This window comes from Pinus tabuliformis, chromosome 8 (genome assembly GCF_031772625.1).
Source record: "Pinus tabuliformis cultivar Carrire ecotype Pingquan chromosome 8, CPIR1, whole genome shotgun sequence".
Classification (NCBI taxonomy): domain Eukaryota; kingdom Viridiplantae; phylum Streptophyta; class Pinopsida; order Pinales; family Pinaceae; genus Pinus; species Pinus tabuliformis.
Window position 1 is genome coordinate 1100912504 of NC_142294.1, and position 17833 is coordinate 1100930336.

General features: G+C 34.8%; 1 pseudogene; it reads left to right on the plus strand.

The window, feature by feature from the left end:
- The first annotated feature begins 16825 nt into the window (after positions 1-16825).
- LOC149239182 (triosephosphate isomerase, cytosolic pseudogene) lies at positions 16826-17555 on the plus strand (annotated as a pseudogene).
- The last annotated feature ends 278 nt before the right edge of the window (positions 17556-17833 follow it).

Sequence of the window (17833 nt, forward strand, 5' to 3'; positions counted from 1 at the left end):
AAGGCCTCCTCACAAGCCAAGGAAAATAGAATCAAGTCACCGGAAGACTTGGTGATTGAGATTGGACATGATCACAATGATGTCAAGGCTACTGATAAATTAATAAAAAAGAAAAATGAGGATATTGCTGCTCTTAGAAGACAATTGAAGCTATCTCATTCAGAACATCCACAGACCAAGGAGGTCCTTGAGAGCCAAACTCAGTAGGAGGAAATGATGGACCTTGTTCTCTAACTAAATGATCAATTGAAGGAAATGGAGAAGGAGTTGGACAACTTAATATAGTTGAAACATGCCATCCTTAAGATTGACATTGCCACTGTCATTCCAATAGTCACTACAAGAGTACCATCCACCTTAGCAGCTTCATTGGCTCCTACATCTCCACTAGCTACAACACTTCCAGTTGCAACATCATGTACATCAACAACAAGTTCAACAACAACAAAAACTTAGTTAGGTGATGAGGCAAGTATATTGGTCAAAGCAATGGAAGACATGTCCATTCAGACCACAGAGATAAATAAGATTAAAGAAAATATAAAATTTTTAGAGAACGACAATAAGATTGCACAGATTATGCACAAGGAAGGATTTCAGAAGTCAACTAGGTTGACTAAAAGAATGAAGAGCTTGGATAAGGAATCAACATTAAAGGAGCCACTTGGCCAAGCTAAAGAACAATTATCGGCCAATATCATTGACTCTGTCAATGATATTTGGCCATCCATTCAAGTAATATTTGAACAAAATGACTTGGTCGGAGAGGCTATAGAAGAAATACAAAGAGTTAAGGCTAAACTGGGGGACATGCCAGAAGAAGGCACTAGAATAATCAATTTCCTTAACTCTAAAAACAAATATGATTTGCAGGAGCTGGACATAGCTAACAGGACTGGCACAATACTAGAAGTGAAAAAGGTCCTCACTAAGAGGAATTTGATGATGAACCTTGAAGATAAATTCCAACCCATGCAACTGGCTATAGACAGGTTCATGGTTAAGTTTGATGTTTTGCGGCAGAAAGGTCTACCAAATCCCTTGGTGATAAATGACAAGTTGATGCCACAGGAAGAATACAACAGGAGAATCAAAGAGGTGGCAAGGGATCGGGCAAGTAATTCTTCTATGAAGGGGATTCCTACTGGAAAGGTTCTATATCAGAAATTTGACAACATATTTTACCTTCAGCATGAGTTAAAACACCTTTTCGTGAACATGCCTACTTTTGCTAAGTATACATAAGCAGATGAAATTTATAGGAAAATGGTAAATATCAAATTACCAGATGCAGATACTCGAGAGAAGTTAAATGACTTGTTGTAAAAATACACACTCAAAATGTAAAAATGCAGAGTCAAAATTTAAAAATGCATAGTAAAAGTGAAAGCAGCATAGTGAAAGGAAAATGATAGATCAACCAGGTGAAAGAGTATCAGGTAAAGTGTATCAATTAAAATGCTGAGTAAAAAGAACAGTCATTGTGGAAGCCCAACAACAAGGCAAAGAATAAATAGCAAAAGATCACAACATAAAGATAGCACAACCAAATAAATAGGGATAGCATACAATAGTTGAACATCTGTCTCTATCTTCCTGCATGAAGATATTTATTTTTCCTAGATTAATTCGCAAGATAGTTTGGGACGTTTTGTAAACTATTTTTGTATAAATACTTCATAATTCGAAGTATTCAGGTGTGGATTGCTAGACATTTCTATAGTTGTATTGATCTGAAACCTGAGGGTTATTGCACCAATTTTTCAAGTCAACAAACTGGACAGAGTAATAAAGGAATTGCATTATAGGATTCATGTGTTGAGCTATTACAATGAAGTATTTTATTTTGTCAAATTTTTTATCTTCTTATGTATTTCAAAAACTTACACGTTATCTAAATTGAATGAATTAACTAGAAATTTATTTCAGAATTTGTTTAAGTACACTCTATCTTGAACAATTAATGATTTCTATGCTTTCTTCTGATATCCAGATCTAAGAATCCTTAATTTCTCTCCCATACCAGTTGACCTCTTTCACTTGTTTCATTATCTGGCCTAAGGAACCCTTAATTTCTCCTTGGATCCGATTGAAAACCACTTTGCCATCCAGCCTGAAGATCTACAATAACTCAGCTACCTTTCCCCGTAAACACTATTTTTAGAACTTAATCCAATCTTGTTTTCTTAACACTCGACCCCATAGCCCAATGGTAAAATACATCCCTCTATCCATCTAATTTAGTGATTCCACCACCAAATCCAAATCAAAACCCAAGTACAATCATAACTAGCCTAAACTCAATTAACTAAACAAAGTTAAATCATAAAGAGAGAGCCCTCTCTGAGCATTAGGAAGGATAGATCCTAATATCCAAAGTAGGTTTGTGGTTACCTCTTTCATTTCTTTCATAGCAACTCAAGAGAAATTTTGGATTGATAACATATTAGCGACCATACTAAGGAACTTCGATCCTCGATGTAATAAAACTTTAAGGACATCTTAAATCTCATCTTTTGCCCCTTAAGGTCATTTTTGAGCTGTTAAAAAGTTTCGTAAAAACAATTAAAGAATCAAAATTCTGGCTTCCAGGAGAACACACTATACCAGGGAAAATCCGTATCCAAACCCTATTGCAATAGTTGATAACACTGACAGAATTTTAAGGAAATCAAAAAGGGTAGAAACTCAAGGAAGTAGTAGTCAGTTAATTAAAGCAACCTCACTCCCTAAAGAATCATCAAGTTTAGAGGATATTCAATTTGATTTGTCATTTGAGCTTTCTTTGTTTAGAACCAAATCAGAAAATTCAATTCATGAAACTGTAATAGACTCTAACTTTATTCAATTTATTGAGTCAAAAAAGGTGCCTATACATCGAGATTTAGATCAACTTGTTTTGAATACTTTTGATAAACTAGAAGCTTTAACCTCAACCTTGAAAAACCATATAGATGATGCCTATCTTCAATAATCAGTTGAATTAGTTTCCCTCACTGCTGCTACCTCTGAAATTTATACAGAATCTTCAAAAATTGTAAATACAGCTTCATTTACTACCACCTCACTTATAATATCCACCAAAGTTCATCCCCCTAAACCATTGTTACCTCAAATTCCTCTCCAAATGAACATCTCAAGTTCATCTAGTTCATCTACACCCATCTCAAGTCCTTCTTCTAGCACCACTACTTGCCCCATAATCAAACCAAAACCTTAGCCATGGTAGACAGATATGCACCTTTGGCCTTACCAATACAGCTCCATGCCATGCCCCAAGATTATCAAAGAAAAGAAATTCTTTTTGATGCTACTGGTTAGTATACTGCCCAATAGCATGTGAACAAAATCATTAACTACTTTGAATTGCATGAAATCGATGAGTCTGATGTCCAAATGATGTTATTTTCCCAAACATTGATAGGAGATGTTAAAAAATGGTTCAAAGGTTTACCAGCTAATCATATTACAGATTTAGCTGCTTTTCATAGATTGTTTATTGATAGATGAGAAAGAAAGAAAAACCCTCTGCAAATACTATCTGAATATGAGAACAGTAGAAGATCTCCTAATGAATCAGTTCAAGATTATTGTACTAGGTTCAACAGTATCTATAATGCAATCCCTGCTAATATTAAACTTCCACCAGACCTGGCATTAATCAAATTTCCTGATGGTTTTAACACTAATATGTCATACCAATTAAGGGAAAGAAACTCTGAAACATTGGAACAAATACAAAGTAGTGTTGTTAGTGTAGAAGCAAATTTATTAGCTAAGAAAGCTAGGATGAGAAATGAGAAAAGATTTGTCATTAAAGAGGGAACTTCCACTTCAAATGGTAAAATAGATAGTTTACCTAAGAGTGTAGAAAAGATAATGGATAGATTAGAAAACATGGAAAGAAAAACTCAGTGGGAAAATCAACAACCACCCCCAATAATAAACCCCAACTTTAGGAAAAATTCTAATACTGGAAAAATGCTATACCAGATCAGCAGATTAGACCACCCTTCCAGGAAAACTATGTTGAGGGTTCACAAAACCATGAAGAAGAGGATGACACCCAGATAAACCTATTAAGGATTAAAAACGAAGATGTTTTTTTTCTTACTAAGGAAGAACATGAATTGTACATGCTGCAGTGATTACAATTAGAATATGGAGAGTCCTTCTGACTTCAAACAAGGCTACGAATCTACTATATATGAGGTTCACAAATAGTACAGCCTTAGAAGTAGAAATAATACCAAAATTCCCACTAAGAAATCAATCCAAACCCAAAATAAAAAGATAATAGAAGTTTCTGTGACCAAAGTTCTACAAATTCTCTCTAGGGGAACTCATGACACTTCTAGCCCAAAAATTGTACATATAATTTCATCTGAAACTCAAACTAAAATTGTTACTCAAATCATTCCAAATAAGAGAATTGAAAACAAAACTGCTGAGACACAAACTAAATTGGCAAGTATTGAAAAAGAAGATAAAACTATACAGACAAAATTTGCTAAGTAAGATCTCATACAATCAGGAAAAACTCAATTGCCATTCAACATTAAGACTGAAATAGAAAAATTAAAAATATCAGTTCCTTTAACTGAACTAGTGAAAAATTAATCATATAGAGAAAAAATCACTAAAACATTAAATATAGGTGAAGGAGAGGATGGTGTAAACTTTAATGATGATCAACCTGAGTTATTGTTTGGTCCAGAAGTAAATGGCGCACATCAGCAAGGGAGTATCCCTCCTTTCTACATAATCTTAAATGTTCATGATAAAGTCTTATATAATGCTATGCTAGACTCAAGAGCATCCCATAGCTTAATGTCAAAAGAAATCATGGAGAGATTAAACTTAGATATTACCAGACACTATAAGGACCTATTTTCTTTTGATTCAAGCCAAGTCAAATGCTTTGGCCTGAATAAAAATTTGTGTGCGACTCTAGTCCAGTGCCCATCAAAGAGTATTGTCATGGACATAGTAGTTGTTGATATCCCACCCAAGTATGGAATGCTATATCCCGATCATGGGGATAAAAACTATAGGGATCTCTACAACTGGACATGTCATATGCCACCATATTTGTGTTTGGTCAACAAATAAAACTTTATAGAGAAACATTGACGAAATACATGGTCAGTAGTGCAGAAAAACCACAAAATTTCCCTATACACTTCATGCATTCTAATATGGACTCTTTCATCTTGTATAATTTAGATAATGACAAAAATGAAATCACATTTGTAGAGGAAAAATACAAAGCACCTGATAGTGAAAACATATTTCATGACTCTCTATGGAATTTAGATTTTGATGGCTCTATGAATAGATTAGGAGCAGGTGCAAGAGTTTGGGTTCACAACATGGAAAACAATCATTCTGAAGGTCATGCCTTTAGATTAAACTTTAAATGCACAAACAACATGGCAGAATATTAGGCTCTAATCAGGACTGCAAATTGTTAAAAAACTTGGAGCCAAGAGAGCTTCTATTATGGGAGACTTAGAATTGATTATAAAAAAATTAAAGGTGAATACTCTGTGAATAATCCCAGACTTAGCCAATATAGAGATACTGTCCTAAATCTAATTAAGGATCTTCTAGAAACTGATTTTGCTGCCATTCCTAGGAAGCAAAACATGCAAGCTCATAGTGTGGCCACTTTTGCTAGTACCTGCAAATTGCCTTTTTAGCCCAACCACAAGTACACTGTAGAAGTGAGACATAGGCCTGTTATACCTGACAATTTGAAATATTGGCATATTTTTTCACAAGATTCTTAAATTTATGATTTCATGAATGCTGAAGGAGAGTTTCAAAATTATAATATAGATATCGATTGTATAATAGATAATAACATAGATAGTGAGATAGATATAAATTCTTTAGATGTAGTTAAACCCACTAATTTCAATAAAGTATAAATAGATAACTTAGAAAAGGTAGAAATAGAGAAATAATGAATGATGATCATGAAATTCTAAACCCTAAAAATAACTTTATTCCTAAGGGATTAGTCCCCTTAGAAGATTTGTTTGATTCAAATGATGTGGCTAGGAAAGCAAAAAATGGAGCCTCTAAGAGTAGATATAGAAGAATGTAACATAGGAATAGAAGAAAAACCCAAGCTTACCAAAATATCCAAAGAATTACCTCTAGATGAAAAGCTGAAATACATAAGTTTGTTCAAAGAGTTTCAAGATGTCTTTTCCTAGATTTATGAAGACCTTAAATCTTATGATACTAGCATTATTCAACATAAGGTACCTATCACAGAAGATCATAAACCATTTAAACAAAATCTTAGGATAATTAATCCAGTTCTTATGCCATTAATTGAAAAAGAGGTAAAAAGGATGTATGATGCACAAATCATAGCACCCATTAGATTTTCAAATTAGGTCTCTAATTTGGTCACTACTAGGAAGAAAACAGGAGAAATCAGACTCTGTGTTGATTTCAGAAACTTGAAAAAAGTTTCATTAAAATAAAACTAGCCTCTCCCAAAAATGGACCACATTCTTTAGAGGGTAGTAGGCTCATCTAGAATTTCATTGCTTGATGGATTTTCTAGATACAACCAAATCTTAGTTCAACAAGAGGACCAAGAAAAGACTACATTTACTACTCCTTGGGGTACTTTCATGTATTTGAAGATTCCTTTTGGATTAGTGAATGTAGGAACAACATTCCAAATAGCTATGGAAATAGCCTTTACCAAAGAAATCCATGAATTTCTAGTTGTTTACGAAGATGACATCACAGTGTTTTCCAAATCAGATAACGAACATCTAGATCACCTAAAAAGAGTTTTCATTAAATGCAGAAAATTTGGTATTCCCTTAAATCCCAAAAAGACACTCTTAGGTCTACAAGAAGGTAAACTCTTGGGACACATAATATCCAAATGGGGAATTAGAATAGATCCAACTAGAATAGAGGCAATCCTGACCAACACTTATCCTAGAAACATCAAAGAATTACGATCATTCTTAGGAAAAATAAATTTCCTTCGGAGATTCATTTCCAACTTAGCAGAATTAATTAGACAACTAAATAACATGTTAAAGAAATATTCAGAACTCAAAATGGAAAGTAGAAGCTAAACAGTGTTTTGAGGCAATCAAAGAAGCCCTTAATAAAAGACCTGTTGTCATAAGCCTGATTTCCAAAAAGATTTTATAATTTTTTTCTTTTTCTTTAGAACATATTATTGTAGCTGTCTTGTTGAAAAAGAATGATCAAGGTTATGAGAAGCCCATTGCATTTTAAAGCAAATCTTTGAGAGATGCTACAATAAAGTACAACATAATGGAAAATTAAGCACTTGCTTTAGTGAAAGATATTAAAGATTTCAGAGTGTACATCTTGTATTCACACATCATTACTTATGTTCCAAATTTAGTAGTAAAGAACATTCTAACACAAGATGGGCCTGGAGGAAAGAGAGGCAAATGGATTTCCACTATTTTGGAATATGACATAGAAATAAAGCCTACAAAACTTATCAAAGGCCAAGGTTTAGCTAAACCCATGGCTGAATTGAACTGTCAGGCCTTAGATATAAATTTCATTGGTGCCCTAGATGATCCGGAAGAGATGGAAACTCCACAGATCAGTGAAGATTTCATAGATTCACCTTGAGATATTATATTTTTTTTACTAAACTTACAAGCTCCTCCTGGTTTATCTAGAACTAAAGGTAGATTTTTTAAAATGAAAATAATGAAACATTGTGTCATAGATAATTCTTTATTTTGGAAAGATAATGGTGGAATTATATTAATTGTTTATTGAAAGATGAAGCTCAAAAAATTATGGAAGAATTTCATGCAAGAGAATGTGGAGGACACCTATATTAGAAAACAACTGTTGATAAGATTCTAAGGGTAGGTTTTTACTGGCCCACCATTTTTGCAGATGTCAAGAGACATGTGACCTCTTTTCACAAGTGCCAAATATTTGAGGGTAAAAGGAAATTCTTACCATTGCCTCTCAAACCCATCTCCACATGAATGCCTTTTCAACAATGGGGTTTAGACTTCATTGATAAAATTCACCCATCCTCCTCAACCCAACATAAATGGATTTTGACAGCCACTGATTACTTTACTAAATGGATAGAAGCCATCCCTTCTAGACAAGCCACAAACTCTATCATTATCTCATTCCTTGAAAACAATATCATTTCAAGATTTGGATGCCCCCAAAATCTCATTATTGATAATGCAGCTGCTTTCAAATCCAAGAAAATGGTAGACTTTTGTAACAAATATCACATTACCCTTGGCCATTCCACTACCTATTATACTCAAGGTAATGAACTTGCAGAATCCTCAAACAAAAGCATTGTCAATATCATCAAGAAACTGCTAGAAGACAACAAGAAGACCTGGAATCAAAAGTTAGTTAATACCTTATGGGCAGATAGACTAACTACCAAAAAGTCCATTGGTACATCTCCTTATAAGATAGTATATGGAATGGATGTTATTTTTCCATCCTCTTTAGGAGTTTCAGTAATGAAAATGATTCAAGCCCTGGAAGTAGACCCAAACGATATCCAAAGTGATACAGTTGAAGCAAACTAGAGAAGAAGTCTATGTCAAATCACAAGTGATTCAAGATAAAATCAAAAATATTTTTGACAAAAAGACCAAAGTTGATGATTTTTACATAGGTGATAAAGTTCTTAAATTGGATTCTAGAAGAGAAGAGAAGGGTAAAGATGGAAAATTTGATTTCCTATGGCAAGGCCCTTATATCATTTATGGTTACAGAGGTAATAATGCATTTTTCTTGAGAAAATTAAATGGAACAAATGTACCAGGAGGACCAGTCAATGGTAGAATGTTGAAGCACTACTTATCCAAAGATTAACTATAGTTCATTTTAATTTTCTCATTGTATATAAAATTGAAGAGTTTACATTGGACTGGATGGTAAATTTTTAAAGTTGAAGCCCAGAGAGAAGGCCCTGAGCTTTGAAAGGTTAACCATCATACGTATGAATAAAGCGGATTACAGAGGAGCAGTCACAAGGAAACCAAAGTTAGAATTTCAAAGGCTACTGATCTTAAAGTTCTTAAGATTTCACAAGGAAATTCCATCCCCATGTGGAGCCACTGTTAGGTTCCCATAATAATAGGATTCATAATTTTGAACTGGCTATGGTTTGTCTTGTAATATTGTACATACTTTTGCTTTCTTCAAAAATGTTTTCCACATTAAAAAATAAAAAATGTAAAGATGGTATGTCCTAAAAGAATAATCAAAGGACAAAAACAAAGGAAAAGATCAAAAAAGTGAAAAATATGAACCCCAAAAAGAAATAAAAATAGATCATGAAAGTGTGAAAATTCAAATGCCACTACTTTTTACTTTACTATGCAAAATAAGATTGTGTGCAACTTGTAAAAAATGCCACAATCCATGATGGTCAAATAGCTTAATCTTGACACGTTAATGCTTTAAACTTCATATTGATAGATAGAGAATAAAGATCTAGCCAAGCTGTTTAACCTTGGCAGATCAGTAGCTAGGTAGAGAATAATAATGAGCTCATCAGTTTAATCTAAGCCATTGGAAGTTATAAGGTTAAAATTAGATAGTTTACTTGTCAAAAGGAAAGGAAATCAAGAGTCAACAAGCTCAAATGCACCCATTGAAATTGAGAAAAAATGCCAGGGTAAATAAAGGGTAGGTAGAAGACATGTTGCAAATTCACAAAGTTGTTAAGTCAAAAGAACATTTCTCATGCTTAATCCTTAGTTTGATGTGCATGAAAAAGGGTGAAAAAAAAGGATATTCACCAAAACTTGTTTACTAATTCCCCCTCATTTCACTACACCCCCACATATGTATTTGCTAATTTTCCTCATTATCCCTTCATTTCTTGTAAATACCCTTTCCTCTCCTTTTGACCTTTACCCCTTGATTCCACGCATACCCCTAGAAATTACCCTTCAAAAATAGTCCCTCCTTCCCAAAACCCCTTTCCCTAGTGTGAAACCCATTCCCATTACAAATATCACCTTCCCCCCTTGTTAATTTCCCTTTTCCCCTTAAAAACCCACAAAAAACCTTTCTCGTAAGTTTTTCCTAAAATCCTGTATTATGTAATTAATGTCCCCCACTTTATATTTCTCAAAAACCCTTTTAACCCACCAACCCTTGGTGCAGTTAAAAAAAAACCCCTCCACATAACCCATGGTCCCACCTTTATTAGCCCAATACTTATATTAAAACCCAACATTATTTATTAACTAATTACAAATTAATTGAAATTAAACCTCGGACCTCGCCAATCACTTTCCCAACTCCGTCTATGCAACTCAACTGTGTGATATCCCTCCGATATCCCACCCCCATATCTAATCGTGTACAACCATATCATGCAGATTCATTGTCCGACAGAGCGTTGTTTGGCTACATGGAAACACCATGTTATATCACGTGCTCACAAAAAATACTGCCTGCCATCTAAAAGCGTTGTGATGTCACACAAAACCACCTCCCTGCCTAAAGGCAAAACTGCCCACTATTCATTTAATAATATTCGCACCAAAATGTGACTGTTATCGGTTAAAAGGTCGAAACAACCCCAAATTTCTCTTTTCACTCATCTTTTCTACAAACCGCTGCTAAGCCATTTATGACACCCTGAACCTCTATGCGACCAATTCAGCCACTTTTACCACCCGAAGGTTCTACAGACACCAAAATTGAAGCAACATATAGTTAGTTCAAGCCTTAGTACCCTCTGCAGCTACCACAGAACCCCATCTGCACACCAAATCGCCAATTTCCAGGTATTCCTGGAAAAAACCACAATGACCCTCTGAATTTCAAAAACGCATAGTAAATTATTGAGTGGTTAATTAATTAAAATTAATTAAGAAACCTCCTTGAATTGAACAAAGACCTACTGTACATCCCAAACCCTTTTCACTGACTGTAATGACCCTCCCACTGTTCCAAATCTTCTAAAACCTCTCTCCTAAAACCATTGAAAGCATAATTCAAATCAGTAAAACCAATTATGGCTTACCAAACCTCTTTGGATGTAAGACCTCTACAAACCCCTCACCTAGATATTTACCACCTTGTATTAGCCAATAAAGACTTTCAAATTAGAGATACTGCTTCGCCTACCTACCTACTAAAACTCCATTGCTGGAGTAAAGACAAGTTTTTAAACCAAAATGATGACATTCACCTTTGGGAGTCCAATTTACCCAATTACTTGTTCCCATAAGTACAACCATTCCTAGAAATCATCCACTTCTGCTAAGCTTGCTACATTCCCAGTAAAAGAGCCATAGTCACCCATGACCAACAAATTTTGTTCACCATTACAGTAGAATCCATTAATAAAACGCTGCAAGTCTAGCCAAGCCCAAATGAGACCCCACTTTCTATTGAAAGCTTAGTTGACTCTATACCAAGTTAGACCTTCCTAAGATGGCCAAGGTATTCCAAACTTTCATCATAGAGGAGTATCATACTCCAACAGAAAGTCCTCCATATCCTACCACCATTTTTTTGAGACAGGCAGACAAATCATAGCCATGTTCTCTTGCATCCTAGGATACACCATAGATGAACTTGTGGATGAGGTTTTCCTTGCTTTCATTTCTATATTTTTCCCAAGCAAACCTCCTACTATAATGTATAACTATGGTTAATTCATAGCAGACAGAATGCATAAAAAATTCATCAGACTACCAAATGAGAGAGTTTTCAAGTATTCTTCAGTTTTATTTCATATGTTCTTGTACTACTAGTCAAGCAAATTCCATATCAACATTCAAAAGTTATACACCAAAGGCAATCCAATATCTGTCATCTATTGGACACCATTGATCCAAAAGTACTCCACTGTATTTACTTACAAACACTTCATTGATTCATTTGTCCATCTTGTTATAAACATGCTAACTAGTAGCTATTAGCCAAGGATCAATCAGGAAATTAAAAGGGTTTTACAATTGGAAAATAATAGTAAAGTGGGAGACTAGTATCTATACCAGCACCACACAGAGATAAGGATATATGGATGCCAACTATCTCCCTACAAACTGTTGAAATACCTCCCCATGAGGATATTTTCATTAGAGTACTTTAGGCAGACTATAAATTCTGATGAAGTCAATTTCCTAGAAGCCAAGAAGAAGACTCAATTTAAAGTGAAAAACCAATTGGACCCCTCTATTTGTAATAATAGGGAATCTAGACGAGAGGCCAATAAGATTCTACTATAGTTGAATTTCAAGAATAGTTTTATGTGGCAATATAACCCTCATGGAATCATAAATAAACTAAGACTTAAAGTCAAATTGGGTCCTTTCATACATCATCCCAGGCCAGACATTGAGAGATTTGCCAGCCAGTCAGAATGGTTGGAAAACACTTTGATAGATATGGACAATACTATAGTAGATGTGGAAAATATATTGATAGATGTGGAAAAGCATATTGATACTAGTTCCTTTCTACAGGTTCTAGCCCTAGGAGAACATATGAATATTACTCCAATCCTACAAAATCCAACAAATGAAGAAAGAAATGCAAAGAGAACCAAGGAAAAAGGTTCTAGTTCTGCCATGGAAACCACAAATGAGCAATTTGAGATCAGTTACAGGAAGAGGCCCAAGCCTAATCCTGTAACCGAACAAGAAAACACCATTGACACAGTGGAAATCACTGACATTGAAGCAATGGTTGGAAGGAATAAAGGCCCAACTACTTCACAAGAAACACACTAGCCTTCTACATCAAATACTCAACTTATTGAGAAACAATTCAACATTGAAGTCTCTTCATCCACCAGGCCTGTGGATAAAGAGAAAGATATTAAAGAAAGGTATAAGGAAATTAAGTTGAGGAATGAGATATTGAAGGCTGAGACTTATGCCCAGTACTTCAAGAAAACACCTACAAATTGAAATAGGTAATGTCAGCCTTTGAAATTAAGGTTGGGAAGATGCAAAAGACATTCATGCAACCGACACTCCAATAGCCAAGATCATCAGCAGATTATAAGAAAACAAATTTTGAAGTTTTGGCCAGGGATGTTCACCCCATTGACCAAATTGAGTTGCATAAGCAAGCATGTGAGATGATCTATTCCACCATGACAAAAGAAGCTGTGAATGTACATAAACTTCAAAGTTCAACCGATAATATCACTGCACAGTACAAACTAGAAAATCCATCCTCACAAGCTAAGAACAACAGAATCAAGTCACTGGAAGACTTGGTGATTGAGCTTGGACATGATCCCACTGATGTCAAGCTTGCTGAGAAATTAATAAAGAAGAAAAATAAGGATATTTCTACTCTCAGAAAACAATTGAAGCTGCCTCATTCAGAACATCCACATACCAAGGAGGTCCTTGAGAGCCAAACTCAATAGGAGGAAATGATGGACCTTGTTCTCCAACTAAATGATCAATTGAAGGAAATGGAGAAGGAGTTGGACAGCTTAATACAGCTGAAACAGGCCAGCCTTGAGACTTCCACTGCCACTATCATTCTTACTGTCACAATAGCAGTACCATCCATCTTAGCAGCTTCATTGGCTCCTATAGCTCCACTGGCTACAACACTTCTAGTTGCAACAACATCTACATCAGCAATAGGTTCAACAACAGTAGCAGCTCAACCAGGTGATGAGGCAAGTAAATTGGTCAAAGCAATGGAAGACATGTCTATTCAGACCAGAGAGATAAATAAACTTAAAGAAAATATAACAAGTTTAGAGAATGACAATGAGCTTGCACAGATTATGCACAAGGAAGAACTTCAGAAGTCAACCAGTTTGATTGAAAGAATGAAGAGCTTGGAGAAGGAATTGACATTAATGGAGCCACTTGGCCAAGCTAAAGAACAGTTATGGGCATGATATTTGGCCATCCATTCAAGTAATCTTTGAACAAAATGACTTGGTCAAGGAGGCTACAGAAGCAATACAAAGAGTTAAGGTTGAACTGGGGGACATGTCAGAAGAAGCCACTAGAATAATCCATTTCCTTAACTCTAAAAACAAATATGAGTTGGAGGAGCTGGACATAGCTGATAGGACTGGCACAATACTAGAAGTGAAAAAGGTCGTCACCAATAGGAATTTGATGATGAATCTTGAAGATAAATGCCAAACCATGTAGTTGGCTATAGACAAGTTCATGGTTAAGTTTGATGTTTTGAGGCAGAAAGGTCTGCCAAATCCCTAGGTGATAAATGACAAGTTGATGCCACAGGAATACTACAACAGGATAATCAAAGAGGTGGCAAGGGATCAGGAAAGTAATCTTTCTATGAAGGGGATGCCTACTAGAAAGTTTCTATATTAGACATTTGAGAACCTATTTTACCTCCAGAATGAGGTAAAACACCCTTTTGTGAACAAGCCCACTTTTGCTAAGTACACATAAGTAGATGAAATTTATAGGAAAATGGTAAATATCAAATTACCAGATGCAGATACTTGGGAGAAGTTAAATGATTTGCTGTAAATATGCACAGTAAAAATGCATAGTAAAAGTGAAAATAACAAAGTGAAAGGAAAATGACATATCAACCAGGTGAAAGATTATAAGGTAAAATGTATTAGTTAAAAAGAAGAGTAAAAAGAATAGTCATCGTGGAAGACCAACAACAAGGCAGAGAATAAACACAAAAGATCAAAGCCTAAAGACAATATAACCAAATAAATGGGGACAACATACATCAGTTGAACATCTGCCTCTATCTTCTTGCATGACGATATTTTTTTTTCCTATATTAATTCCCAATATAGTTTGGGATATTTTGTAAACTATTTTTGTATAAATACTTCATAATTTGAAGTATTGAGGTGTGCATTACAAGACATTTCTATAGTTGTATTTATCTAAAACCTGAGGGTTATTGTACCAATTTTTCAAGTCAGCATATTGGACAGAGTAATAAACAAATTGCATTATAGGATTCATGTGTTGAGCTATTACAGTGAAGTATTTTCTTTTGTCAAATTTGTTATCTTCCTATGTATTTCACAAACTTGCATGTTATCTAAAGTGAATGAATTAACTAGAAATTTATTTCAGAATTTGTTTAAGTACACTCTGCCTTGAACAGTTAATCATTTCTATGTTTTCTTCTGATATCTGGATCTTAGAATCCTTAATTTCTCTCCTATCCCAATTGACCTCTTTCACTCCCTTCATTATCTGGCCTAAGGAACCCCTAATTGCTCCTTGGATCCGATTGAAAACCACTTCACCATCCAGCCTTAAGATGTGAAATAATTTGGCTACCTTGCTCTGTAAACACTATTTTTAGAACTTAATCCAGTCCTTTTTGCTTGGCACTTTACCCCATAGCCCATTGGTAAAATACATCCCTCTATCCATCTAAGTCAGTGATTCCACCACAAAATCAAAATCAAAACCCAAGTACAGTCATAACTAGCCTAAAATCAATTAACTAAACAAAGTTAAATCATAAAGAGAAAGCCCTCTCTGAGCATTAAGAAGGCTAGATCCTAATCTCCAAAGTATCTTTGTGGTTACCTCTATCATTTCTTTCATAACAACTCAAGAGAAATTTTGGAGTGATAACAAAGTCAAGAATAATAAGGTGGGAGATGTACCAAGGAAGAAGAAATGATAGGTTTTTTCACTTAATGAGATGAAGATTTCTGCTTCTTGCACAAATCAGGTGGCCATTTCTCAAGGAAGCATCACTTTTTTTTGGAAACATGAAATGGAGTGTTGCAATGAATTTTATGTCGATAGTGAAGCTCGTGTCGACACTAAAGATGAGGATGTCCAAATGTAATTCTACTACGAAGTTTTCAAGTTATAGAAGAAAATTAGTTGGACATATGTCATAAGAAGAAAATCCACTTGTCAAAGAATCACTTCGTTCCTCCGCTCGCCATTGAAATGTGCCCGAAGCTTCTAAAGAATTTACCCTAGTCAATATTGAATTTACCTCGAATTCATTTCAAGAACATGGAAAGTTTATACAAATGAACAATTTAAATGAACCAAAGCTAAGGGTACTATAAACTTTCATTTAATTGATATTATGGCATACATAAGACTAAGATTGATAGTTTAAGGTACTAATTTGGTCAGATTAAGATCATAACCTTTATAGAAAAAAAGTTTAACTTTATGAGGCACAAGTGACATTTTTGAGTCAATTAAGATAGTGATACATATATTGGATAAAAAGAATCCAAAGGGCCTCTTCTTGGAGACTATTTTGTGAAGATATATCTTGATGACATGTGGAACAATTGGCCATATACCCTTCACCATTATCTGCCAAATTTGCTTGGCAACATTTGCAGCCATGGTTGTTTCTAGCACTCTTAGTTTACCAACAATTCCAACTTTCTCTTACAAATTATTCTTGTTCGGGATTTCAATCAGACAAGGAGTTTTTGTTTGAAAGCATTGATACATCTATGAAGCTGGTGCTGGAAAATTCCACAAGCTTGATTACCACATAGTATTTATCTTCTCTAGGTGACAAGCATGACAAAAGTATTTATCTTCTCTAGGTGACAAGCATGACAAAAGTATTTATCTTCTCTAGGTGACAAGCATGAAAAAATTGATATGGAGTTCTCCCAAAATGTTTTTTAAGCAAACCATAAATTTTACACACAAAACATTTATGTCAATGGTTCAGCCAATAGAGAGAAGTAACAATTCTATTTATGGTTCAACCCAAGAACATATTATCTCTACCTGAATCTTTCGTGTAATTTTTTCTGTGTATTTTTTGGGAGAGGTTTCCTTGATCGATTCGCGAGAACACGATGGGTTGTAAGTTTTTCATTGGAGGCAACTGGAAATGCAATGGTACTTTGGAGTAGGTTAAAAAACTTGTTAGTACTCTCAATGAAGTAGAAGTGCCATTTGAAGATGTCGTGGAGGGTGTTGCAAGCCCTTCATTTGTATTTATTTCATTAGTGAGGCCTTGCTATGCTTTGATTTCACAGTTGCTAAGAATAACTCTTGGGTAAGGAAAGGAGGTGCTTTCATAGTAGATATTAGTGTATATGGAAATTCCATTGGTCATACTTAGTCATTTAGAGGGAAGGATTCTACTAAAAGAAGATAATGATTTTGTTACAGATAAAGTGGCTTATGCAGTTTCTCAATGTTTGAAGGTAATAGCTTGTGTTGGAGAGACTCTTGAACATCAGGAAGCTGGAGATACATTGAATTGTAGTTTCTAAACAAACCAAAGCAATAACGGATAAGTTGGTTTACTGCAGTAACATCGTTATAGCATATCAGCCTATTTGGGAGATTGGAACTGGAAAAATTGCAACCGCAACTAAGGCTCAGGAGGTGCACTATGAATTGAGGAATTGGATTAAGGTAAATGTCACTTCTAAAGTAGCAACATCAACTCGTATTATTTATGGTGGCTCTGTAAATGTTGGAAATTATGTTGAATTGACATCACAACCTAATCTTGATGGACTTCTTGTTGGAGGAGCTTCAGAGAAGGATGAATTTGAGGACATCATTAAATTGTGAAGAAAGGTTAAGACTAAGTGAGTCATTTTGGCTTCTTTGCACCTATTTTCTAGAAGAAATTTATAGTAGTAAAGCATAGGATTTGTGCATAAAAGTGGCCACTACAAAATATCCCACATGATTTCATTCGACTTTTATGGCGCGAAAGGAAATGCCTAGGTTACACCTTCTTATGAAAAAGAAAATTATTCTTGGAAGTATAATATTCCATTAGAAATTAAACGGTTATCTTTATTCTCCAACCTTTTCAAATAAACTCTGTTTTTTAAGATTATACA